General features: G+C 34.6%; 1 protein-coding gene across 3 annotated transcripts in view; it reads left to right on the top strand.

The window, feature by feature from the left end:
- Nucleotides 1-5978: 5978 nt before the first annotated feature.
- The window catches only part of LOC124432908 (uncharacterized protein DDB_G0271670), a 46199-nt gene continuing 41779 nt past the window's right edge, over nt 5979-10398 (top strand). The window contains exon 1 of one of the 3 annotated variants that reach the window (XM_046982245.1): nt 5979-6759. The gene's annotated coding sequence lies outside the window, so the exon portion shown is untranslated. Of the gene's footprint in view, nt 6774-10398 lie in introns of all 3 variants that reach the window. The other 2 variants (XM_046982247.1, XM_046982244.1) reach the window with 2 other exon arrangements.

The raw sequence follows: 10398 nt of genomic DNA, 5'->3' as shown, positions 1-10398 counted from the left end.
TATAGATAAATAAGGTACGGATATATACCTACACATTCGAATAACGTATTATAGCGAATAGCTTTCCCATTGGAGAGTGAATCTAATTAAATGGGTCGTTTCCCTCGATCTCTTCCATCTCGATCTCGCGTTTAAATCGTTTACTCGAAACCGATCGTTGTACACGGCTAATACATAGACAGATACGTATGTACGTAACAACCAGAGTATCGTAATAGAAGTCAAATTTCAAAGGAATAGAGAATGATACAATCATGCTCGACCCAATGGAAATAAATAGTTATCTCATCTCTCGATAGAGTCAGATTTAATTTCTTTTCGAATCTCAGTTAATAGGGGGGAAAGTTTTTTTAGATTCATCAAAAGGTTTTCATTGGCTGTGAAACAGTTAGAAAAAAGAGAGAAAGAGAGAGAGAGAGAGAGACAGATTGAAACGAAACTCTTCTGATAGCGTGTCACATCTGGGTTATTAAAAATTCTCCGATTGAAAGACCCGATTAAAAAGCTAGCCGAGTTCCATTTTGAAGTTTTGTCATCCGGGTACCAGCTTGACGAAGTGCCATATAAACACATATTTATACATATATTTATATATGCATATATATGTGTACATATGTATAATATGTATATGATATGTATATATATATATATGTATATATATATGCTGTATATATATATATATATATATATCCGCAAGAAGTGTTCGACAATGCGTGGTAGATTTCGTCGGCCTCGTTCTTTTGATCTCCGATATGCATCTGTGATAGTAACATTCAGCCACAGTGGCGTGAAAAGTTGCTCGTTCCATACCCCTCTCCTCTTTACTCACTAGACCACTACTTACCTGGGATCCCACTTCTTTCTTTCCGAATTCTTCCTTCTGTAGCTCTTTTTCTCTTTCCTTTTGGAACCCATCCCTTAGCAGTATCCCCTTTTTCTATAGTGCGCACAGTATCAACGTACTACTATCTTCTCCTTTTTCTTCTTCTTTACTTTTATCTCTCTTTCTATCTCTCTCACTCTCTCTCTCTTTCTATCTCTCTCACTCTCTCTCTCTTTCTCTCTCTCTCTCTCTCTTGGTCGCTCGCTCGCTTGCTTTCTCGCTTTCTCGGTGAAACGAGTATCCCCACTCCAAGGTACCATACTGGCGTATCGAACGCCTCGTGACGTCATTGAACTTTCTGTGACGTCATGCCAGTGACGCTCAGCTTACGAATGGAACGCCACGAATCCTTCGAATCCTTTCGAGAAACGTGTCATCGTCCGCTAGAATATCTCTGTACTCTCTCTCTCCCTCTCTCTCTATCTCTCTCTCTCCCTCCCTCTCTCTCTCTCTCTCTCTCTCCGCTTTTATCTTTCATTCCATCTCTCTTTTCTCGTCTTTTAATTTAATTTCATTTTACAATGTCTTTTTAATTTAGTTTGTATCTTATGTTTTGATATTACTATGAATACAAATAAATAAATAAATAAATAAATAAATAAATAAATAAATATTGAATTTATTCAATTTATCATTGGATTAATAAAAATTCTCTAATTTATGATTATATTAGATTATATCGTATCATAAAGATAAATTTATAAATTATATATAATTGATTTAGTTTCATTAATTTGAATTTTTCTTTACTCTATTCTTTCAATTTTGTTTATTGTCTTTTCGACAAAAAAATTTTGTGGACGCAAACATTTTCTTTTTTTCGATATCATTAAGAATATAAATAAATAAATATGTATATATGTACGTTTTATTTCTATTTATTCCTAGTAATTTATATGATGAACGTAAAAACTATACGATTTAATTTCATTCATTAGATTTTAGCTTACTTCATCTTCTCAATTTAACTCTTATATACATTTTTATTATTCGTTATTATTATATATATATATATATATATATATATATATATATACATATATATATATATAAATAAATAAATAAATAAATATACATATATATATAACTTATTTAATGTAATGCTCATAATATTTATTACTCGATATTATTATATAAATATAAATGAATAAGTTATATATATATATATTTATTTATTTAATTTATAGCGCGTAGTATTTATAAATTTAAACTATCAGTAAACTATCAATCTTTTTTGGTTTTTTCTTAAATGTATATTCTAATGTATATTCTAATGTATATTCTTTTTTCTTTCATCTGTCGATATTTGTCAAAAAAAAATACGAATTAATCAAAAACACATAAAGGTCATATTCTCTTAAAAAGATTCGTATGTTTACTAACTTGTCTATTAACAAGACTCATACTACCATTTCATTCTACTTTCAGGAAACTTAATGAATGACTTTTAACCACGTTATCGCTTATACTTGATTATTAACGAGAAACTTTGGTCGTTGAATGGCAGTGAATTCTACTCTTCTAACGAAGAGATCGTTCCTTCTTGATCTCGAGAAGGAGGGAAGAATGAAATTCGCTTTATTCTATTCGATACGTTCTATCGATAAGATTGTCTAATTCCTAGGATTATTCGATAATAACGTGCGGTTACTTTCGTCGAATCTCGATCAACGTGCCCATGGGATTAGAATGAGTAGTTACGTATACGATGTGTTATGTATATGACGTGTATACGACTGTTTAAATAAACCACTCGTGATGGACATCTAAGTCGTGTTTGTGTTTTCCTGCCATCCCCTATTTCTATTTGATTAGTTACGACCGTCATGCTAGAATGTTATTGTTAAAAGATCGATTCAAATCCTATTTTCTAAATCAAAAAGTTTCATTTTAATTGGTATTTTTCTTGTAAAATTTCGAAAAAACGGTTTATTTATTAATTTCTATTATTATTATTATTATTATTATTATTATTATTATTATTATTATTATTATTATTATTATTATTATTATTATTATTTAATTAGTATTGATATATGTATATTTTCGCAAACATATATTGAAAAATCGATTTTATTTAGTATTGATATTATCATTGATTAATTATCAATATTTATAAAAATTACGAAAAAATTGTTTACTTAGTATTGATATTATTATTTAATCAGTATTGATATTCACAAAAATTTTTCGATGAAAACCAATTTTATTCGAAATCGATATTATTACTTAATCAATATAGACATTTACTAATATATCGAAAAACACGATTTATTTAGTATCGATAACTAGTATTTAATCAGTATCGATATTTACAAAAATTTCGAAGGAAAAAAAAGGAATGATCTATTTCGTATTATCATAATAATTGAATTAATATTGATATTTATAAAAGCGTTGATTTATTTATTATAGTACCATCATAATTTAATTATTATTGATATTTACGAAAATGTTAAAAAATCGATTTTATCTAATACCAATATTGTTAGTTATTCGATTTCGATATTAACAAAAATATGGGAAAAAAAAGGATTTACGAGAGTTGACTCAAATGTTCGAGTGAAAATACAAAAAAAAAAAAAAAAAGAAAAAAAGGAAAAAAGAAAAAAAAAGAAAAGAAAAAGAAGAAAAAATGAATGAAAGAGATCACTTTTTCATTTAAACGACTATGACATTTGGCCGTTGAAATCTCGAACGTGTCTCGAAGGTAATTTAAGGGAGTAGGTCAGCGTCGATCCGCCCTTTAAACATCCATATGTCCGCGTAGGTCGTTTGTAGATCCAAGCTTCCTTTCTTGATTTTCTCGGTACGCGTAAGGGTAAAGAGCGATGCCAGCAACCCCTGGAGACCATTGATCTGACGTTTCACACAATGACGTCACTGGAACCGAGCAATGGAAGCGGGTCGAAACGAACTCCAGGGGAAAAAATGGGCAGCTGTGAGCCGATTGTATTCTCTGGCTTCGATTCAAAGATTATTTCTCGTGTTCGCAGCTTGAAGAATACATATATTCTTTTACTCGTGTACCATTATAATTGATCTTTTCAAATATATGCGTTTTTCTACACTAACATATATATATATACACATAAGCAAAAAAAAAGACGTTCGTAGTTTTTATAAAAAAAGCATTCTAGCATTATATTTGTTTTTGTAATTCTATCGTATGTAAATAAAAATACGAAGCTTTATCTAAATAAAAAAGGAAAAAAATAACATATATATATATATTAAGTGGACCGGAAAGTAATGTCGCTTTCTTAAATTAAATTCAAACGAATAAATTTTTAACAAGTTTTTATTTTTAATCACAATCAAATATCGACATGCGCAGAAACGACATTACTTTCCGGTCCACCTAATACAAATTATTAAATTTGAAAATATTCCCATGGAACTGTACTAGAGATTAGAATGTTCAACTAGACGATAAACCGTTCGATATATTATACTCCATACTAAAAATACTTTTCAAAAGGCTTCCGATTTCCCTTTCGTGCGTTTCCAGTGAGAATAGAAAAAAATAGATAAGAGGGAAGACGATAAAAATAAGAAGGTGAAAGAGGAGGAAAAGGAACGGGGAGTAGTGTACTCTGGAGAGGTCCTCGTACTTGAAGGCAAAAGATAGAGAGAGAGAGAAAAAGAGAGAGAGAGAGAGAAAAAGAGAGAGAGAGAGAGAGAGAACTAAATTGCTTGTTTCTGGCGCCCTTGCAGAATGAGCGACGAGTGTTACCAACGTAACACCGCTGAATTTTGCGAGGTATTATTACGTAACGACACTCCTTCGCTACGGTTCTCCTCGTGGCACAAGAACCACTGCAGCTTTGTTCGGGAGCCTCGTTATTTCGAAGAGAAAAAGAGAGGGAGAGAGAGAGAGAGAGAAAGAGGGAGGAGAGGGATGATGCAAAGAAAAAAAAGCATTCAATTGTCTCGACTTTCTTCGCCGATACGATCCTTAAAGATCTTTTAAACATGACGATTCGACATACTATCATATTATCATATTTCCTTTAAAAATATTCTTATATCAAATATAAGCTCATTTAACAGCGTTCGATTTCTCTTTGATCTAGGATCGTTAATAATATAAAAATTTCTTCATACGTAAAATATGAACGAGGGTTGAAAGATGTCATTAAAAAAAAAAAAAAAAAAAAAAAAAAAAGAAAAAAAAAATGTGAAACTCGCTCGTTTAAGGCGTCGACTTTTATTATTCGTGCTTCTTTATAAAAACGATTCGACTACGAATCATATCCAATAAGAATTGTATTGAAGTGCTACTATTATACAAGAATTGTTTGTGTCCACGTTATCCAATTGCCCTCGGCTCGAATTGCCACTTCAATATTTTCCCTTTCAGTGGCTCTTCTCTTTGTTAGTTTAGTACCTAGCACAGCGACACTTTCGTACATACGCAAACGAGTCTTTGATACATAACGAAGTTTCATCTTTCATTGGAAAAACAATGATCAACTGGCAATCATCAAGAGAGAGAGAGAGAGAGAGAGAGTGAGAGAGAGAGATAGAGTGAGAGAGAGAGTGAGAGAAAAAGAAATGAAAAAAGGAGTAATAGAGAGAAATTAAGAAAAAGGAAAAGGGAAGAGAGAGAAAGAGAACATTTATCAGGGATTCTTCATATGGAAGGTTCAATGACCTCGATGTCGGTCCATACGTCGATGAAAGAAGTAGAGATGTTTGATGACGTAGGGATGAAAAACAGAATAGGAAAGATTGGAGAAAGGAGAAGGGATGACGTCGATTGAAAAAAGAAAAGAGATAAAGAAATATGAAAATGGTGATCGTGGCGGTGATGGTAGTGGCAGTGGTGTAGCATATACTGTGGAGAATGAGAAAAAAGGACGAAGAAGAGAAACACGTTCCACGTTTCTTCCTCTCCCGGATCTCTCTCTCTCCCTCTCTCTTTCTCTCTCTTTATCTCTCTCTCTCTCTCTATCTTTTTCTTTCTTTCTCTTTCTCTTTTTTGCTTCGTGTCGCACGAGTAGAGTCCCTCCTCCTTTTATCGATCCTTCTCGAGCAGCAGCAGCAGCAGCAGTAGCAGCAGCAGCAGTAGCAGCAGTAGTAGCAGCAGTAGAAGAGGCAGAGGCATAGGTAGAGGTAGAAGCAGAGGCAGAATTGTGGTGGCGGCGGTGGTAGTAGCAGTCGTAGGGATCAGGAAGAGAATCTAGCGTCACCCATCGTGAGCATCTCTCAGTGGCTGCCCGGCCAGCACGCCGGCACTACGGCTTCGATCGTTCTTAGTTCGTGGTGTATCACGCATTGCGTCACGCAGGCGCTCGCTCGCGCTTCCTAACTTCGGAAATATTCGCTTAAAATCGGCCGTCCTCGTACGGCCTCGGAAAAAGCGCCGGAATCGAGCGAAGAGGACGCGTCAACGGCCGAGGTCGTACGAATCTAGTCGAACGTAACCGAGTTAATACGAACGGAAACGAAGTGGCACGGCTGTGCACGGGTTGCCTGGTTGCAGGCGCGCAGTGCAGCCGCCGGTCTCCCGCCAGGTCAGTCGCGGCTCGACCGGCGATGTTCTTCTTCCTCGCTTGAGAGACCACGAGGAGGGATCGACCTCTCGCGTTTCTCTCTCTCTCTCTCTCTCTCTCTTTTTCTCTCTTTCTCTTTCTCTATTTATTTTTCTCTTTTTTATCTGTATTTTTTCCTTTGTCCCTCTTATTCGTTCATTCGTTTGATATACCTTTTTTTCTTTCTTCTTCTCTTTGTCTTTGTCTCTATTTCTCCCCCTTTTCCTGTTGTTTCTTTTTCTATCTTCGTCTCGCTTTTACACTGGTGATTCCGCCGACGAGTTTTATCGAGCGTCGCAGCCTCTTCCCGAATCTTCGACGAGTGGAGAAACGAGAAAGGTACGAAAAAAGACGTAAGTAAGACTGCTATCTTTTTTTTTCATCTTTCTTCCTCTCTCTCTCTCTCTCTCTCCCTCTCCCTCTCTTTTTCTATCTCTGTCGCTCCTTTCCTCTCTCCCCCCTTCTCTGTCTTTTGCTTGTGGTTTTTTTAAAATACACGTGCTAGAAAAATAGTACGTGAAATGAGAAAGAGAGCACGATCTCTCTCTCTCTCTCTCTCTTTCTCTTTCTCTCTCTGTCTCTCTCTCTCTCTCTCTCTCTCTCTCTCTTTCTCTTTATCTCCTTCATTAAACTACACAACTTTGATAGAATATTCTTATCTTTTAATTAAACGTATATCTATATGTATAATCGAGGAGAGATAGCTCGTAATAGAGTAGCGAGTACGCATCTATGTATGCGCACAAGCGGTGATTCTCATCTCCGGAGATCCATGTTTTTCTCATGTAAGACAGATTACATACCTTCGTACGAAAACATTTCTATGCACTTATGTAAATATATACATATGTACTGTAGTATACCATTTGGCGGGAAAAAAAAACTAATCTATCTTTCTTTTAAGAGTTTATCCGTATTTTTTGTTGACAAAGTACATAGCACATATATATATCTAACTGTGTATACATACATATACAACATGTATATAGTTACTATGATATATATACATATGATTGATACCTTGCACTTGGTCGTTCAGTAAATACAAACGTGTACGGTATTCCTTGTATTACTTTATCATCCGTATCGACCTTTCGTATTTCTAATCATTATAGTACGCTAACTCGAAATGCATTAAATGTTCACAAGTTTGTTCCCTTTCTTTTTTGTAATCTATAGTTTCTTTTCTTCTATACTTTTTTAGTTTTCATTTCTTTCACGAACTTCTGTTCGTTCGTTCGTATGTATATTTCACATGTATCGAAGTGCATCGACTCGAACGTAAATATCATCGGGTACATCGACTTAACCGCAATAGAATTTTTGTTATATTCGTGGAAAACAATGACGGATTGTTCTGAAAAAAAAAAAACAAAAAAAAAAAATAACAATAATCTTTGATTAATGCTGATCACGTTTTGTTCTTCATTTCGCGCCTATTCGATTTGAATGACACCCGGTGAATGTTAATTAAAAATAAAGATTTTTCCAATTGTATCGTTCCATTGATAAGGCAACGGCTATTAAAAGAGATTTTAACTATTCAACAGTAAAAAAGAAATAAAGTAGAAAAATAGAAATGGAGGGAAATGAGAAATAAGAAAAAAGAAAGAAGAAAAACAAAAAACGAAAAAAAAAAAGAAAAGATCCGATAGGATTGATTTTAATCGTGAACAAGAGAGACACGCCGATCGAACTTCGCTTACAAAGTGGAAACGGCATAAAAATAGAAAGTCAGGACGTGTACTTGGCCGTAGCCTAGCGCATCGGCGGGACGATGTTATCCTGACGCGTTAAGCGTCCTTGTTCCTGCGACCGCCATTACGCTGTGTCAAGGCGAAACGCATACGTACTATGTTCGCTAACACCAGAGATCGTTCTAGACCTAACGATAATAGATACATATATGACAATTTTTTTTTCCTCTTCTCTTTCTTTTTTTTTTTTTTTTATTACGATCGTTACACCTTACGATTCTCATCAATCAACTTCGTTGATTCGTTCTATAGTATTATCCTTTTGACAATACTAGAAACTTATTTTTTACTTTCAAAAATTATATAATTTCGATAAATTCAATTAAAATTAATCGATATGATTTCTTCTCTTGAATTTTATTCTCATTGGCGATATTAACTTTTTATATACACATATATATATATATATATACATATATATATATGTATATGTATGTGTATATGTATGTATATATAGATAATTTATACGAAATCGGTTAAAGGTATTTGCTCGTAAGACCATGTCCTTGAAAATACATCTTCAAATCTCTCAGATGGTGTACGTATCTTCGACACATCGAAGTGCGAAGTGCACAACGAGTCGATATATCGATTCATTTCCGATAATATATTACCTACCTTTCCCAGGTGATAACATGTCGAGCCCTTGAGAAAGCCTATGTGTGTAATTTACGTTTGTGTACGTAAGTTTACGCATTTCGCGTATCTTTATCGTTTAATACCGTCCGTCCCTGCCAAGCCTATATCGAGTTTCGTGTTTGCCCTTCCTTTCTAAATTGCTACTCCATCGATATACCGAAACGTTGCTACTCGTGCAATTATCGGCCATGATCTTTTTCGTTTATGATGAAATATCCCCGACAAATTGTTTTCAGAACGAATTCAAACGAATACCCGTTTACGTTCAATTACGTTTAATTATGTCCACGTTTCATATTTATTACCATTTGTTTAATATCTTCTTTCTTTTTTTGTCCCCATTTATATCATTACGTATAGAATCACGTTGATTTAAAATATTGCAATAAAATTTCATACAAGGAAAAAAGAAAAAGGGAAAAAAAAAGGAAAAAAAAAAGAGAAAGAAACATTCCTACTTACTTCCTCAAAAAAAAAAAAAGAAAGCACGAGAGAGAGAGAGAGAGAGAGAGAGAGAGAGAGAGAGAGAGAAAGAAAAAGGAAAAGAGATAAAAGGATCCAAGGAGGATTTAGTTTCCTTACTGAATTATGAATCACGAAGGATCGTTCGTTTACAACGTACAACAGTAGCCCATAGTCGAACTCGTTGCGTGACAATAAATGCGATGCTTTTACTGTATCCACCAGGTGCAAGTAAGAGGAATATATACGAAGAAAAAAGAGAGAGAGAGAGAGAGAGAGAGAGAGAGAGAGAGAGAGAGAGAGGGAACGCACGCGCGTGTGTGTGTATGTGTTTGTAAGTAAAGGAGGGTAGGTTTGCCGAGAGGTGGAGCAAAACGGGAGGGAAACGTGGGTCGTGATGCGAAGCGGCGTTCGCGCTTATTTCTAGAGCGGTCGGTTAAGAATAGAACGGCGAGTAGACGCTTGAATTAAATATAGTCGGTGAATGACCTCCAAGTAGATTACGAAATTTCATTGAAGTCACGGAAGATAGAAGGGGTTTGAGGGGGTGGTGTACTTACTACTCTTCGAGTCCACTCCTATCTCTTCAACGACGAACGATACAACATATCTACTCCTTTTGTCGCTGATTCTTCGAATAGTTCGATGTTCCCAATTCGCATGAGTCTTCTTTTCACTTTCTTTTATCGTGAGGAAAAAAAAAAAGAAAAAATGAAAGGAAAAGAAATAGTGAAAGTATTCGGCATTAAAAATAAAATATAATATAACTAATATTTCGATTTGTTAATTATCGAAGTATTCATCGTAAAGATATATATGATAAATATTGATATTAATCAGGATGAAATTTTTTCTTCAAAATTCTACGCACGTAACATATTCTAATAATGTAAATTTATAATAGAAAATATTTATTAGGACTGAATAAATTGTTATATTAAAGAGAAACGTTATTGCATAGTAGCCTGAAAAGATACAATCGGTTGATAGAGAGAGAGAGAGAGAGATAGAGAGAGAGAGATAGAGAGAGAGACGTAGAGTAGAGTAGAGCAGAGTAGAGTAGTGCAGACGACGTTTCCGATCGAAAGCTACTACGGGCGAGTACCGTTTCGAGGGACGT

The sequence above is a fragment of the Vespa crabro genome, chromosome 2 (assembly GCF_910589235.1).
Source record: "Vespa crabro chromosome 2, iyVesCrab1.2, whole genome shotgun sequence".
NCBI lineage: Eukaryota > Metazoa > Arthropoda > Insecta > Hymenoptera > Vespidae > Vespa > Vespa crabro.
This window is presented reverse-complemented; position numbering and strand designations above follow the sequence as displayed.